Here is an 18,418-nt window from a genome sequence, read left to right on the forward strand (position 1 = left end):
CATCTCTCTAAGTTCCCAGTGTCTCTCCTTTGAGAGTGCTCCCACCTGCCCATATCTGGATGTAAACCTTTCAAGGTAATTAAAGTCTTAGCCAACAAGAACATGTCATTCTTGAGAGGAAAATACCTCTGTAGCGCTGCTTGTATAAATGCTTCCTTACTTTCATTAGGGGCATAGATAGAGGCAACCACCAATGGCCATTGCCCAAGGATCAGGTGAAAAATGTGGAGGCAGCCCTTCACCTCAGCCACTTTAGTGGCTATGCTCCCTTGAGCAGAGGAGAAGAGGAGTGCCACCCTCGCTTCTTAGTGCGTGTAAAGGAGAAATATTGGTGTGGCAAAGGTGCGTGATCTGAGCCTGTGATAGTCTTGCAGAAGGAGATGTGGTTCAAGGAGTAAACACACATCAGCCCCTGTATGCTCCAAGTAGGACAAGACTGCCCTGCGTTTGATTGGGCTATTGAGATCCTTGACATTTAGGGTGATGACCTTAATTGTGCCATTGTGGGCACCCTGTGAGGGCTGTGTGTTCCCAGCTATGAAAGTCAGTAGCGTAGCCTTGACATAACCTGTCGAACTAGTGACCTGCCGGCGGTGTGCGAGTATGGTACTATATGTGCAGTAAGGATGAGGGAATCCCCATTCTAAGCAAAAACCCCAGCAGCTGAGCAAACCAATATGAAATTGGAAGCACGAGATAACAATTAAAGAGGACTTGCAGTTTGCAGTTCCAAATGTCCATTATAGGGGTTAGTGTTGTGGTCATTCCTACCCGTCCCCGCCACCCGGCCACCCAACCACCAGCCATGCAGATTGTCAAGTTATTTGCCCATCAGCAGTAAGAGGAGTTAGCCTTCGCTAGTGCTTCAGGGAGACACTCCAGGACTGATTGCTGGCCTTCCACAATGGTGTCTGGGTCCAGTCTGGCAATCCTTTTTCCCGGTCCATCGGTATGCTTGCGAGGGCACCCTTTGGGTGAGCGTGAAGGGGATGTTTGAGATCCGGAGCTACCTGAGACCGGGTCTATACCCAGCACCTTCCATGTGTCCTCAAAGGAGCAGAGTTAGTGAAGCTTCCCCTCCAGCCGGAAGATCAGGTGGAATAGACGACCCCAGGAACAGGGCAGCCCTATGTTCCCAAGGTGGGAAGTTGCCAGTCTAAAGGTGCATCTCTTTTGCAAGGTAGATGCCACCAAGTCCTGGTAGAGAATGAGTGACTGGTCCCAGAAGGTAATGGGATGTTTCTCTCGGGCCTTGCTTAGAATATCCTCTTTCAACTGAAAGTCATGTAGACTAAAATGTCTGCCAGTGGAGCAGATTCTGCCCGCTGGGGGCCTACTCTATGTGCGCGTTCCATTTTTATCTTGGGAGCCAGAGGGGCATCCAGGATGAAGTGGAAGAGGTTCGAGATGAAGCCCCTGAGATCTGTGCCTTCTGCTTTGGGTAGCCTCTTCTGACCGGGATGTTGTTCTGACGGGATCTGTTTTCCAGGTGCTCCACATGTGCCTGTAGGTCCAGTTGCTGGTGGCAAAGCCGTAGGATTTCTTGTTGCAATGCCTCAACATCCTCCACGTGGCTGTTGCCTTGGTCTTCCAGCACGGACACCCGGTCCCCCAGAGAGTCCATTTCTCTCCTGATTTCCTGGAGAGGTTTTTCTTGACTTCTTGTAGGTCGTCTCTGAAAGCAGTAAACAGGGATTCAAGGAATGCTCAGGATACCGGCTCTTCTGAACCATCTTCCTCTTGCGCGTGCTTTGTGATCAGTAATGGGGGCCGTTCTCCGAATGGGCCTCCTGATGACCTAGAGAGTATTACCTTTAGACTGCAATCCTTTTTTGCTCAGGCTCTGCTCATGAATGACCAGTGGGTGTTTAAGCAAGTCTGGGGCAGAAGTTTCGTCTATGGCCCCACGCCCACCTCTTTACTCCACCTCAGAGTTCAGACCGTTCCTTCAGCTGAGTCTTCTATGCAGGCTCTGTCCTGACACGGTAGGTAGGGCTACTATGGAGCTGGCGCAGGTTGTCAATAGAGAGGGATTCCAACTTTTCCACTGGGGATGAGATGACTTTTCTCTCAATCCCCTTCCTCCTTTTAAGAGGCGGCCTCCAGTGCACCATCCGAGGGCCCCGTTGGGAGATTCAACCAATGTCTTCTGGGCCTCCAGGGATGGGTACTGAGCCTGGTCCCAGCTACATATGGTCGCTCACCATCCGATCTGTCTCGATGGTGAGGGGCCTGAACTTGTTGCCGCAGGTTTTGCTACTACTGCTTCACTACCATCAAATATTTTTCCAACATTGGTTTAAGGTTTTGATTGATCCATTTTTGAGAAATTGCTAGGTGATCACCTAATATGAGTTGTGGATGACCTGTCATGAATGCGCACACCGTCATTTGGTACAGTGGCTCCACAAACCTTACAAGGAGATATTTATCATGATTTTGCAACAATTCTACAAAAAGTATACCAGGAAATGTATACCTGACAACCTGCCACCTTCTGCACCTTTCCTCGCATCATTGCACATTATTTTCCCTGTCTTAGTGGATCCTCAGAGACATGTAGCTGGCTAACAGGGAATAAGGCTGAAGGAAGAGTGCCACCCATGTACATCTGCCACTCTCAGGTCTGTGGGGATCCAAGAAAGATTAGCAAAGAATACAGTTGTGTTGCCTGCCTTTGCTCTGGTGACTGGGGCTACATCATGTAGAAAATGTGGGATACACCCCTAGTTTCCTACTGTTGCTATTTCATAACAGAGAAAACTGGATTCAGAATCTAGTTTTTGTGTCAAAAGCTCTTTATGAGAACCATATTTAACAACAGCATATTGAAGATAAGAAAAAACAGAGATATGGGAAAGACTAAATAGTGGAGAAAGAACTGTGAAAAGTAAAGGGCAAAAGCACTCGATAACAGAAGCTAAGGAGGAGCAAAACGGGCATGCGTGGGATCAACTTGCTTCAGAAAGAAAAGAAATTGCAAAAGAAAAGAAGGCAATTTTGTAGGTGAGAAAATAGAATGATAGAGCTCAATTTTAGAAGTGAAAAGGGGTGAAAGTAAAATTCGAAGAATAAATAGCTAGAGGCAAGAAATGAGAGGGGAATTGATCCCATCAAAAACAGATTAGCAGATTTAGGAATGAAAGAAGAGGAGGGAGAAGCAAATGAAAATGAAAGTAAAGTGTGATCTGTGACTGGCAGAGGAAGAGTGCAAACAGAGGAAGAACATTGCTTTGTCTTGTGTTAGCTATCTATTATAGACCGTGGTGTTTTGTTTCAAACACATATGTTCTAGGTGCTCCTAAGATGGTTCTAGAATGTGGAATCTTGAAGGAGCCCTAGCCTAGAGTTGACCTGGTTAGTCTTTGCTGGGGAAGGTACTGCAGCAATAAGTCCTGTTCTCCTTATCTGCATAGTTTTATTTGCAACAAGGGGCAATGTGTGGAGAAGTACCTGCTAATGTTTACAGCACAGGTTCAGTACTCTCCTCCTGGAACCCAGTGTTTTTTTATCGTGGGATTGTCCTTATCTGTAGGAGTACACTTATTGGGACAACAATTCTACATGCAGATGGAGATATTTCAACGGCTACTATGGTGACAATTAATTAGTGGTAAGGTGCATTTCCTTTGTAGGTGGACATTTTATACCCATTTTAGTTAATTTTAACTATAGGAGGTATCGTTAACAGATGTTACTGCATTATTTGATTTGTGCTACACGCTACTCTGTTTTCTCAGGGTTAAATCCTGTTGTCACAAAATTCAACACTGCTGTGTGCAGATTGGGTGTGAGACAGTGCACAGCATCAAGCTACGATTTACACTGCATGCGCCGGGGTCCTTGTTGTGCCTGTGAGTGTCCCAGCCGAGAGAAGGGAAGTTTACGGTGTGTACAGTTAATTAGCATCTCACAGAGATGTTGTGTACTAGGACTTCTCTGGTTAAGTACATTGCTAAGTTACTGCCTCCAGTCAAGATAGAGTTGTACTGCCTAACACTAAACTTTTATCAGTATTGCATATTATTGTGTACTTTGATATCATATTTGCGTAAGATGCAATTCAAACCACAAGCAACATTTTTAAGCCAAAAGACAAGTTCTCTTTAAGATTTTGCTGTACGTTATGCCCCAGGAAGGTCATGAAGACATTGACGTCTTTGTTGAGGCCTTCTTCAGAATGAAGTAGCTTCAAACCTACTTCAACTATAGCATTAAACAGGTTTAAGTTTTACACAAGAGCCCAGAATGATGGGGGAACTGTTGATGAATTCCTCACAGCTTTGAGAGGTCTATCAATGAAGTGTAATTTAGGGACAATGTCTGAAGAAATGATTAGAGATCAGATTATTGTTCATGTTAAATGTAAAAAAATGAAAAATTTCATAGCATCCTTAATGGAAAGTTTCAATTTTATTAAGTACACGGAGACGAGATTATGCTCTACTTCTAAATATGCACTCTACAACACACCACAATGCCACATTCAACAGTCCCAATGAATAAAAGGACCGTAATACTTATATCTTATTGAGCAAGATTATACCTGAGCCAGATATCATCCCTCATATTCCATGTAAGGAAGGGAAAGAGTTCCTTGGAACCTTGGGTGGGAATAATCCTTGTCTCCATGTCCTTAATAGAATTGAAACTTTCCATTGCATATGCTAGGACATTTTTCAATCTATGTCAGAACTAGAGGCGGGGACTATGCTCGTTCAAAGATTTCCCACAACCAAGGATGCCATATCCAAAACCGGTTTAGAATAAAGCCTTTGATAGGTGGAGTCCGAAGAAAATTCTGCCGCAGTAAGTATCTCTTTGAACCTTGCACCTAGAGAAAAAGCCTTAGAGGGCATCGCATAACCATAGACATTTGCATCTACATAGGGGCCACTCTGGTCTACCTCTAAGACTGTACCAAATACTCAATCTTCCTCCTCTTTCAGGGACCTCCATTGGGATTTATCAGAAGCAATTCCATCATTTTGGAACAATAGGAATTGTGTCAAAACATCTGACTTTGGAACTGTGGCATGGCATTCTGGAACTGATTTGCATTGAACTTCGGCCTTTGATTTAATTTAAACCTCGGATTCCCCATTTGTGTAGGAGCAGAGGGCATCATTTGGGCTTGATTTTGCATGGGAGTTTGCATCTGCTGCATAGGAAGTTTTGGAACTGATATACCTTGGGGATTCTGGATAACTTCTCCAGATTTTTTTTGATTATATCAACATTCTCATTTCCAATGCCCCACAACAATGACAGACTTGACAAGCATTACACTTTTTCATTGCAGCAATATCAATTCCTGAGCCCATACCCATGGGAACACCTCTACCGCTGCGGTGAGACATATTAATTCCTCCTTGATTTCTTGGGTATCCAGCTTGTGGCACAACAACTCCCTGCATCATCCCTTGATGTCCTGTAAAAGACGGGTTCTGAACACCTTTCTGTGATAACTTAGGGCCTAATTTATGAAGAGCTTGCTCCAGTGGCACGTCACTTTTTTTGATGCAGCAGTGGCGCAATCAGTGTGCCACATTGCTCCATTTCTGCAAATGTCATATTCTCATATGCCTTAAGGCATCGTACCACACATAATTTTGGGAATTTATAAAAAGGCGGCTGAGACACCACCTTTGAATTCGATTTTGTTCTTCATTAAATGTGGAAAATTACTCCCTTCAGAGTAAAAATCCTGCCCATGATGTTAAGGCCCGAACATAAGAAACCATGTGGCAGAAAACTAAACAGAGTAGAATTGTGAGTTTTGCAGAAAGCTCTTATGAGACAAAAACATGTTTATCTGCCAAGACTTGAAAAGGGTTAAGACCTTATTAACATCCCATAAGAATATCTAGGCTCTGGGGGCAGTGCAAGACTGATTCATCTAATCAACTTACTTGCCAGAGGGTGCTCCCCTAACTGCTAATCCTGTTTCAGAACATCTCATGTGAAAATAGCAGACCTATAGGTATTCAATGTATTGCAGGCCAATCCCTGCAATGCCAGCAAAGCGAAGAAATTCATTACTTGAACAACATCAGACCCTAAACGATTCTCACCTTTCAGTACACACTAATGAACCCATCTTGATCAGGGTGACCTATATCGTTTGCTTATCCCGTCAGCCTATGTTGTGGCCAGCATTCACTCAGGCTCTTGTGAAAGTCCTGGAAATCTTCCATGTGAGCCATCTGTTCCTGGAGGATTAACTGTGAATAGTGCCTAAAGGATAAAGAAGAAGATTTGGACCATGGGGTAGAAGGATTGGAGAATCCAAAGAAAGTTGAAGAAGAATTGGAAACCAGACATGCAACCTTTAGATTGGTGTGATCAGGACTAACCTCACCTTTTGTCCCCGTTTTCTGAGTTGATAACTTCATGATCAATGCAAAGGGGGGAAACGTGTATCCTCACTCCACGGACCAATTCTGTAGAAAGGCATTCATCGCCACTTCCAAAGTGTCCGGCTTCCAACTGAAGTATCTTTTTACTTGGTGATCCAGATGTGAGGCTAAAATATCTACCATGAAAGGTCATCACCGACTGTCAAACCTCTAGAAAAACTGTGGTTCCAGTTGCCACAGGCTCATACCCAACAATTCCCTCAAGCACCAATCTGATCCCTCCTTGGGGACTCCCGGGAGGTACACTGCCGTGACTGAGATGCATCCAGAACCACTTGGTTAGGTCCACCAAGTCTTTCAACCTGGTCTCCCCCAGGTGATTGATGTAGCAAACTGTGGATATGTTGCCCAATTTTGGGAGGATGCAGCAACTTACTTTCTGTTTGGTCCAACATTGGACAGCAAAGGATCCTGCCATCAACTCTAGACAATTTATGTGGAGTCTTTGTTCTGCTGTGGACCATTTTCCTCCTGTAAAAGAGTCCCCAGATTGTGCTTCCCATCCAGACTTGCTGATGTCGACTATATGATAATATCCAGGTCAGATCCGAAAATGGCCCTGCCATTCCACACCTTCATATGTGCCAGCCACCAACTCATTTCTTCCTTGAAGTCCTCCATCATAGGAATCAACTAAGAATACTGGAGACTCCTGCGAAGGTGGAAGGCTTTGAGCAGTTGAAGTCCCGGAATGACATGCCTGGATGGACGATGACATGAGACCTTCCAGTCAGGCAAACTGTCTCAACAAGGTTGTTGGCCTGGACAAAGTCTTACTCGGTTCTTTCTGAATATTTGCTATCTTCCCGGAGGTAAGACTTAGAGTCCTGTCGGGTGAGTAGATAATGACCCCAAGGAAGGTTGTCTGTTTGGACGTAGTCAAGAGGGACTTCTCATTGATGACAAAGCCCAAGCCTTCGAGCAGGTGAATAGTAATTTGTGACTGCTCACTCTGTCGGATGGAGCATTGAGCCACCAGCAGGAAGCCATCCAGGTAGATGATGAGACAGAGCCCTGAGCACGGAGGGACTCGATCGCCGTCTTCAGTACCTTGGTGTAGCACCATGGTGCTGATAAGAGACTGAAAGGTAGGGTCTTGAACTTGTACACCTGTCCTCTCCACTGGAATTGCAGAAACCTGCAATGGGATGCAAAAATGGGAGCCGTCAGGTATGCGACTTGGAGATCCAAGCACAACATCCAATCGTACAACACAACAGTTCTTGAAAGAAATGGATACCGTCATCTTGAAATGGCAGTATACCAGCCACCCGTTGAACTCCTTGCGGTTTATCACAGGTGACTGATCACCATCCTGCTTCTCCACCAAAAAGATGTTGGGTGGAGATAAGATGGGGAAATTGTGGATTTCTGCAATAATTCCACCACTTCTTGGTCTATCATGGTAGCTTGTTCCCCTGAAAAAAAACAATGGACGTGGAAGGGAGCATTGTATTGGGGAGCCATAAAACTCGATGTGAAAACCTTGAATTGTCTGCAGGACCCACAAGTCTGAGGTTAGAACCTCTCAATTGTGTAGAAACAACACCAGATGACCTCCCACCCTTTTTTGGGAAGAAGGGCGAACACTCACCTGACTGGGAAATGTGACCTTGCCTTCTGGAGGAGCCTTGTGTGATTTAACCTCTCTGGCATCTCTTGGCAAGGGGCCCAATAAAACACTGGAATATATATATATATATATGTGTATATATATATATATATATATATATATATATATATATATATATATATATATATGAAATTAAAAGCTCCTCCTCAGCACGCTCTGCGCTCGCAGACACCGCCTCCACGCCAGCATGAATGAGGAACGGACCAGCAAAGTCAGCAACAGATGGATTTATTACAAAAACAGAACCAGCGACGCGTTTCGAGCTGCAAAGCCCTTGATCACGCTGCAACATGTTTAAAGGTAATAATGCTTTTTTATATGCTTATAGTGACAATATCACCGCCCCCTAGTGGTGATCACCGGTGAGCAACAAATAGTGAAAACATACTAACGCCGCTAGTCTTTCTTTGTTTTTTTGACACATAGTACATAGAGTCAATGCAATTCCTGGTTAAATCCAATTATCTTCTAAAAATCACATTGTAAAAAGGTTTTCTGGCAACCACAATTATTCTATGATATACTTTTTTTGTGCAAAATAATGCATTGTAGCAGCGAAAGTCTAAAGTGCAAATAAGTGTATAAAAAAGTGCATCAAATTGGAAATATGTATAAGAGGTGCTAAGTGCAAGGAGGAGCCGCGTTACCATAAAACTAGAGATACCTAGTGCTACTTATTGATTAACTTTTTCAATTTCATAGATTCACAGATCTTTGCTGTGTTTACTAACAGGTTCTCTAAAAGTTATTAATGGTAAAAGTGGATATCAAAATTGTTTAAAAACGAAAATATGTAAAAATAATTCCATATTTCATATATATACACAAATACATTCTCTTATCAAAAGCCAACAAACTCAAATATCCATATTATACAAAAAAAGACCCCTATACCAAAAAATTAATTAATACATAATAATGAACAAACATACAAATTGATATACAAATATTTACATGCATGTACATTTCAACCCTTCCTAGCAAACACAGACTAGACTCTCTAATATCAGGATGAATCCAATATGTAAAATACTGATAATCTGGAAGGAAGTATATGATAAAATACAGTACTAGTGAAATCTTAACGCTCAGAAATCATATGGCACACAAACATTACACTAATACTTCATAATGTGGCATCACAAATGGAAATACGGTATATTGTGCCCTCTAATAGGGAACCTAACTAGAGGGCCGGAGTCCACATATAGAACCGAAAACTAGAAGGACGCTCACTGGATTAAGAAACTGCAACCCAAAACCTAGATGTTTATAAATAATGGTGCATTTCTTCAATGTTATTGAGCCCATTAGGCCAACGACTATCCAGCTCAAGGATAAATCGAGACTCAAGTTTTCTTAGCTGTAATTCTTGATCACCCCCTCTTTTCAAAACTGGTACAGCTCCGATGACAAAATAGCTAAGATGTTTTAAATCCTTGTTGTGTACCCGTTTAAAATGCCGGGCAACCGGATATGCTGGGTCGCTATGTAATATAGCCCGCAGATGCTGTAGTATCCGGACATGCACCTGGAGCTTAGTGCTGCCAACATATCTAAGCCCACAGGTGCATGCCAAGACATACACAGCGTGATCTGTTCTGCAGGTATAATGACCAGTAATAGGTTTAGAAACAGTGCTGAAAGGGGTAGAGTAGTGTGTGGTTGTAGTGCCAAATTTGCAAGCCCGACAGCTCATACACCTGTAGAAGCCTCTAGTTGGACGCAACCAAGGTTTTTTCACTTTTAACTCAGGAGCTGTTTTATCCAAAGAGTTACCCATGGTTTTGGCCCGTCTAAAAGTCACAGTAGGGGTAGCTGGTAATCTAGTGTTCAGTATAGGGTCACTTAACACTATTGGCCAATTCTTATTTAGAATGGCTCTAATTTTTCTGTCCTCCCTGCTGTATGTAGTAATTAGACGTGGGCATTCCAACTGGGGCTCGATAATGTTGGAATCTTCAGTATTAGGCGTAGATGTTGGAAAGAGACTTTCCCTCGATCTAGACAAGGATTTGTTCATGGCTGCTTTTAAAATGGTGTCCGAATAACCCCGAGCTCTTAATCTCATCATGAGGTCTCCTACACAGTTGTTATAATCCTCTGGGGAGCTACAAATCCTTTTGAGTCTCAAAATTTCGCCATACGGGATTCCTGAAATGGTGTGTCTCGGGTGCATGCTTGTGGCGTGCAAAGTAGCATTGCCCGCTGTCAGTTTTCTATGTAGTGTTGTATGTAGTGTATTATCAACAACATACACTTCAACATCCAGAAATTGAATTCTGGTCTTATCAATATGTGCTGTGAAGTTTAAATTGAATAGATTGTTGTTAATATCTTTGATAAACTGAAGGGCTTCCTCTTTACTACCTCTCCAGGCAATAAATATATCATCAATATATCTTAATAAGCACATAACATGTCTATCAACACAAGCTTTATGGCGAACATTGAGGACCTGCTCCTCCCACCAGCCAACGTGCAAGCACGCATAGCTAGGAGAGAAGCAGGCCCCCATCGCCACTCCCCTCAATTGTTTGTATATTTCTTTGCCAAAGGTGAAAAAATTATTGTAAAGACACCATTCTATAAGGCTTGAGATGACTTTGTTGTGCTCGTAATACATAATTGGCCTGCTAGAGAGGTAATATTGTATGGCGGAGAGTCCTTGCATATGGTCAATACTAGTATACAATGCCTCTACGTCTAAAGAGATAAGCCACATATCACTGTCCCACTTGATGGTAGAAATTTTTGTGATAAAATCACTGGTATCCCGGATGAAGCTGGGGAGGTGTTTCACAAAATCCTGGAGGAAAAAGTCGATATATTCACCCACTTTCTCACCCACGCTGCCAATGGCCGATACAATGGGCCTACCAGGTATAGGTTGTACATCCTTATGCACCTTCGGGATAAGGTAAAGAGAGGGCAAGATAGGAAAATTAATGTACATAAATTTGTATTCTTCAGATGAAATCAAGCTCTCTCTTTTCCATTGACTTAACATCTTGTGGAGTCTAGTGATAGCATTCTCATATTCTTTTTGTGATGATATGGTGTAACAAAGAGGGTCTCCGAGTTGGCGCTTTGCCTCCCGAATATAGTCTAGTTTAGGCCAAATTACCAGGTTACCCCCCTTATCGGATTTCTTTATCACTATATCTGGGTTTTCTTCCAATTTCTTTATCAATTTGTTGTAGGCACGCTTTGTATGTATCTCTTTTTTTCGGTGTTTATTGTTCCCCTGTGTGTACAATTTTTTGATGTCATTGGTAACGCAGTCATTAAAAGTGTCTATCGCATCTTTAAGCATCAAAGGAATGAATTTCGATTTGCTGGCAAAGGGACTCAGGCCAGCAACTTTTTGGGCAATGGGCACCCGCATTAGACGACTTTGTGTTGCCTCATCACATTCTGATTCCAAGTCGCTATTCGAGTCCATTAATTCATTGGAGTCCAAAAAGGTGTGGGTGTCTGATGCGCATAATTCATGTAGCTCATTAGACTCAGTTTCCTCATTTAGATCGTTGGTTTTGTGAAGATCTTTAGCATTTTTTAAGGCAAAATGTTTTTTTAATTTCAACTTCCTTATGAAGCGGAAAAGATCCACTCTCGTCATGGCATAGTTCAGGCTTTGTATAGGCGAATAATTCAAACCAAGTGAAAGCAGTTGCTCCTCAGCTTTATTGAGTGTCACGTTGGATACATTTATGATGGTATTCTCACCTACCGACGTTTCCCCCAATTGTTTTTCTTTTTCTTTTGCTGTTGTTGTTGCTGCGCCCCTGCGCTGTTTGGATCTGCGCCGTCGTGCTTTCCTGCGTTGGTTCCTCCTTTGCCTGTTTGTGAATTGGGTTGCCATGACCTCAGAGTTTGCAGTCTCTCCTCTACCACAAAATCCATTTCTTGCTGGAGATTGAATGCTTCCAGTCCCATTGAGTTTAAATCTGAGCTAGTAGAGCCAGATGATAAGGAATCAATGCTAGATAGGCTTGTTATGGAAGAGGTCTCGTTGTTTTGTTCAGCCCCCTCATTAGTGGAAGTACCCGATGCAGTTGCGATAGCATTTGTAGCTAAATTAACATTGCTGGTGTTGCCAGTATTACCTCCCATAGCATTTTTCCTCTTGGTATAGGCTTGCCTTTTCGCTGTATTGTATTTTCTCGAAAATGTGAAAATCCTGCCATAGCGATAATCATCAGCATCACGAGTAAATTTAGTAGCTTTTCTGATTTTGATTTTTTCTTCATGTTTGCGTATATATATCAGCTGGGAGGGATTGGGGAGAGGTGTGCATCCACTAACCCACTAACATTGATCTGTGTACCTGCAGAGATATCAGCAGCCTCCAGCCCAGCCCTTTAAATGTAAATTCAGTTTGGTTCACCCCGACCCTGCATGATATGCTGTGAATTGGTACATAGCCTTTTAGGTCATGACCTTGGATATAATCGAATAAGCAGTTCCGGTTTGATTCAAGCATCATGTGTACATTACATTGGCTGCATCTTTTGGCCAAATAACTATTGGGGGTACGCGTGATTCCCAATGTGAATATTTCCAAACCAGTGGGAGTGGTAAGTTATTAGTAACATGATGGTATTGAAAGTTTATTCAGTACATTGGTGAACATGTAATGACCTAGGTCACAGAAGTCAACCCCCTTTGGGTCAATTCACAATTACCATACCACTCTAGCACACAGAACCTCGAATCACCAGTATGATGACAATGGACAAACAAACAATGCAGTCAAAAAAATGTATAAGTGGTTAAAAAAATAAAAATGTATTTGATAACAAAGATGTAGGTATCTATCAATCACAGTCTTTCATCAAAAACATGCAATGTATTAAAAAGTTTATTATTAAAAAATGTTTTGATGATCCCTATCTAAACTACATAAAACATAAAAACATAAAAAACATCACAGAAGACCTTATCACAAAAAAAAAAAAATTGGGAACACAGGCAGGAAAAATTATTCCAAATCGCAGAAAAGTGCTACTAAATCAACAGCAAATCAACTGTAATCATTGTAAATGTTATTTCTTATATTCTATATGATACAATTGTCCACCAGACTTAGAGTGGACTTCTCTTCTTGGCATCAACGCATTTCGGTGGGCATTAGTTTATGGCCATCACCTTCTTCAGGACAAAGACATTTAATTCCCAATATAAATATTAAAATCTGCATGAAATGCATGACCTAGGTCATCACATGTTCACCAATGTACTGATTAAACTTTCAATACCATCATGTTACTAATAATGTACCACTCCCACTGGTTTGGAAATATTCACATTGGGAATCACGTGTACCCCCAATAGTTATTTGGCCAAAAGATGCAGCCAATGTGAATTGACCCAAAGAAGGTTTCTTCTAGGATCTAGGTCTTTGTTGGTACCCTTCCCCTTTGGTTGTTGGGTCCCTCTCTATTTTTTGGAACATGTGATGAACCTGAGGAACTACATTTTAGTTTCCTGGAAATCTTTAGCGTGACTTCTTATTTAAAGAAAGGGCATTGTCTGTAGATGTAAAAACAACAATTGATGGACTGAATGCAGAGCAATGTCATACATTCACCCCAGTACTGAGATCTGGGCCTGAATCCATCGTTTTTTGCTCACCATGCCATTCCAGTTTGAACCTAGTCATATGCAAATCAGTTTTGACCCTGTGCCCCATGGGAACAGTCCAGCCCGAACTGCCAAAACAGGTCCTCCCTGGAATGGAAACAAGCCTCCTAGGACCGGTTTCGGGCTTTCAGCCCTCATCAGCCTTGATAGCTTGATTCCAGTGGCATGGAGAGCACGGGACTCACGTCTGAGCATACCCTTCCCACATAGGCAGCAAGCTAAGCACGGAGGCTAAGCAGGAGGTCAATGACGGGGCATAGAATTTGGCAATGGAGGGCAGGAGGAGTGGACTGGGATATCATGCTAAATAGAGGGCAGTGGCAGTGGCAGCACATCAAACCATGCATGGCCGGAGGGTGGGGGCTAGTGCATGGATTCAGACAACAGAGGATAGTTGGATGGGGCAGCAAGCTAACTGCTCAGAGAAAGTGGGAAGGCCAGTGGCAGAACAACAGCCACACAGGGCTGTTATAAGGGAGCCGGGACATGGACTTGGACAATGGATGGCTAGGAGAAGGGGAAGCAGGAGCAGCAAGCTTGGGTGGGGGCAGCACAATACCAGGCCAGGCCCTGCTTCCACCCCCACTATCCATTGTGTTATGCATCCTACTTAACGTTAAAAAAAACATAGAAATTTGCTGAAAAAAACGAAGATTACAGGAACGTTATAGTTAGACTCAGATTTCACTCATACACAACCAGTGAAATTCAGCAGTTATAGTTATCTGAGCTAACTATACCTTACGCCAGTGGTTCCCAAACTTATTTGACCTGTGGCTCCCTTGACCTAATTGGCAGTTGGCCGTGGCTCCCCACCATTTTTTTACCGGTGTGTGGGTGGTATGTACCTCTGTTATCTTCCTTAAAGTAATTGGGACGCATTCTTTCACTCATCCAACCATCCGTTCACTCATCCAGCCATCTGTTCTCTCATCCATCCACCCTTTCACTTCACTCATCAATCCATCCTTTTGTCCATCTACCCCCTTTCACTAACTCATCAATCCTTACATCCACCCTTTCACTCACCCATCCATTCACCATTTCACTTATCAATTCATCCATCCACCCTTTCACTTGCCCATCATCTACCCTTTCATTCATCCATCCATTCATCCTTTCACACACCCATCCACCAATTCACTCACCCATCAGCTGCCCTTTCACTCATGCATCCATCCTTTCACACACCCATCCACACTTTTACCCATCCATCTACCTTTCCACCCATACATCCATCTATTTACCTTTTCTCTCATCCATACTTCCACTCATTCACTCCTCCATCCATCCTTTCTTTCATTATCTATCCATTCACCCTTTCATTCATGCATTCATCCTTTCAGTAATCCATCCAGCCATTCAGACATTCCTTCACTTATTTACTCACCCACCTTTCCACATTAAGAGCTGAGCCTTTGTCTGCAGAGTTGCAGGCAGAAGAGGCCCATCAAGAATGAACTACAGCAAGGGGTGGAGTGCGGTGGGGGAGAGTTCACTATGCCCCTGCACGTAGGCAGACTGAAAACGTAGAAGTCATGCATGATGCTCAGTGCCAGGATGTGAGGTTACTGTAACATAGTGTTGTTTCCAGAGCTTTAAGTGGTGTAAAAAAACTGGGGGTTAATAAAGTGCGCAGTTTAAAACACCTAGGCTAAAAATCTGTGCTTAGCATAGAGTTCCGCGCGACTGGTATGATGTTGTTTATGTCATTGCATCCAGATATATAATACAGCAAGTATCATTGCACGAACAACAAGCCAGGACTATTAGCTTTGTCAGTGGTTGCTAGTTCCTTAAAATAAAAAAGCAGCAACCATGGCTTTGTTGAATATAATATTGAAAATACTTCAGTTAAAAAATGATTAGACAGTGAAAGAACGATAACCTGTTCTTTTAAACTTATTTCACAGGCTTCTTTAAATGAAGTGTTCTCTAACATTGCAGCTTGGGCGTTTTACTTTTTATCTAACAGAAGGCCCTTCTGTACACTGAGGCAGGCCCACAGAGTTCTAATAGGAAATGGGTTTCAAACAACAGACCTTTCTGCCGGAATAAGCGCTGTCACAGAAGACACCCCCTTTTATAAAAGAAGTGCAATTCTCGACCAGAAAATCCACAGACCATTACACCTGTCAACGAAGATCCCCTTCAGAACTTGCAGTTGGCGTCGCAAGAGGTGCTTGAAAAAGCCCAGCAAAATGGAAGATCAAGATGTCCAAAATGCACTGCCTCTCGGATATTCTATTGCTACACGTGTTATGTCCCAGTTGAAGCTGTTCCAACAGGAGATCTCCCCAGGGTGAAGCTTCCATTTAAGATTGACACTATTAAGCACCCTAATGAGACCGATGGGAAGAGTACTGCTGCTCATGCTAAACTGCTAGCACACGAGGATGTGACCGTTTACACGTATCCGTGCATTCGAGAATATGAAGACCAAAAACATGAAATACTACTTGTTTTTCCGGGTCCAGATTCCGTTTCAGTCGCAGAAATACATGAAGAGTGATATATGTTTCAAGCAAGATGATGATTCTGCAGACGAGCCCTCCCCTAAACACCGGAAGCACAGCTTTCAAGATGTCGATGCCCAGAATGAAACCAAACAGAGCAGTTCAAATAAAGACAAGGAACAGATCAATATGAGGACTAAGTTGAAGACCGTCACATTCATTGACAGCACGTGGAACCAGACACATAAGATCATATCTGATGAACGACTACAAGAGTTGGTCCAAGTTGAGCTGACAACAAGAAAAACTTGTTTTTGGAGACACCAAAAAGGAAAACCGGACACCTATCTTTCTACAATTGAAGCCATTTACTATTTTCTAAAGGACTATCATATGCACATTTTGAATAAAGATTATAAAGGAGACTATGACAAACTTCTCTTTTTTTTTCTCATTCATGTGCAAATTAGTAAAAAAGGCAAAACATTCAGCTGGTAAATTATAAACCACACAGCCCTTTCGTCTGACCGCAACACCCACTTGTTGGTAAATGTATTATTGTGGTTTTATTTTATTAAAATAGCACTGAGGCAGGAGGCCGCCACCACATGCTTGAACACCCCTGACTGCCCCATTGTCATTCTGTAGGTGGCAATCAGCCCCACACAGAATTTCAATGGGCGGGAGGGGCTGCTCTTGTGCTCCTGGAGGAGTGCGAGGTGGCTCCAGCAGCGGGGGTGATGCCTCTCACAGGGGAGCAGCGCTGCTCCCTCTGATGGCCAAAATGACAGATAAAAGGCGTAGGGACGTCCGTGGAATTTACGGACGGTTGGTCACCCTAGTGTGCGCGGCGACCCTGACACCTCATTATGGCGCACTGGGGCGCCGCGGCGCACAGTTTGGGAACCACAGCCTTACGCCCTTGCAATGTACTGCTAATGACCTCAGACATTAAATCATTCATGAAATGGTCAGTTACATCACTCATAACATCACTCATGAAATCTCAAATGAGCTGTGAATGGAATGGAACTATAATCGCAAGAACTTTATTTAGAGATAGTGTGTGTATATTAACACCACAGGTTTCAGGGGCATTATAGTTAGGAATTATGATTTCAAAAACCTTTGAAATTCACTGAAAAAAACCTGAGGTTTCAGGGACGTTATAGTTAGAAATTAGCATTTAAAAAATGTGAGAAATTCCCTGAAAAAAACACAGGTTTCATGAACGTTATAGGTAGTTAGACATTTCACTCGCACAAAACCTGAGAAATTCAGCTGTTATAGTTAGTTGTGCTAACTATAACTTGTGCCCCCGCAATGCACTGCTGATGACGTCACATATTACATCACTCATGACATGATCAGTGACATCACTGATGACATTACTGATGACATCTAAAATGACATCACTGATGACATCATCCATGTGATCATCTGATGCACCTCCTCACACCCTAAAATACAGACTACCATTCTCGAAACCATAGACACACCAATACTAGTATAGCTACAATATTCTGTGTACTATGCATGCAGACCTCTAATCAGCTATATAGAATTGATACGTCTTTTAAATACTAAGTACCTTTGCAGTCTAGGAATCCTTCAGTCTGTCCCATACACTTCTCCATTCAACCATCCAGCACTATCTATGTATCCAATCACTCTGCCAATACCTAAGTACTAATAAATGTAGCATGAACTCTCTTTGTAGCACTGAAATCACTCCAGTTATTAGTCATATACTTAAGGAGTGGCCTAGCCACTAACACAAGTACAGGTACAATATTTTGTACGCTATGCATGCAGACCTCTAACCAGCTGTATACTATTGATACACTCTTGTAAGTACCCAGTTAATACGTATGCAGTCTAGGAATCCTTCAGTCTTTCCCATGCACTTCTCCATTCAACCACCCAGCACTATCTAAGGGAAACATCCTTTACAACGTAACTGGTACAACGCTGTACCGTTACGACGCATCTTTAACGACGAAAGTCGTTACAACGACTTTCGCTGGAGGGCGCTCTAGGATAGGGGATAGTTTAATTTACTATCCAATACCTTCCCTACTATCCACGGGGACTGGTGTTGGAATAGTAAATTAAACTATTCACTATCAGCGCCCCCCAACGCAAGTCGTTGTAATGACTTGCGTTGTTAAAACTGCGTCGTAAAGGAACGCGTTGTAACGGTACGCGTTGTACCGTCATACATCCCTATCTATGTATCCTATCACTCTGCCAATACCTAAGTA

At 42.8% G+C, this 18,418-nt stretch overlaps 1 pseudogene; it reads left to right on the forward strand.

Moving 5' to 3' along the window:
- Positions 1-12,648: 12,648 nt before the first annotated feature.
- Positions 12,649-16,674, forward strand: LOC144820165 (tRNA-uridine aminocarboxypropyltransferase 1 pseudogene; annotated as a pseudogene).
- The last annotated feature ends 1,744 nt before the right edge of the window (positions 16,675-18,418 follow it).

The sequence above is a fragment of the Lissotriton helveticus genome, chromosome 2_1 (assembly GCF_964261635.1).
Source record: "Lissotriton helveticus chromosome 2_1, aLisHel1.1, whole genome shotgun sequence".
Lineage (NCBI taxonomy): Eukaryota > Metazoa > Chordata > Amphibia > Caudata > Salamandridae > Lissotriton > Lissotriton helveticus.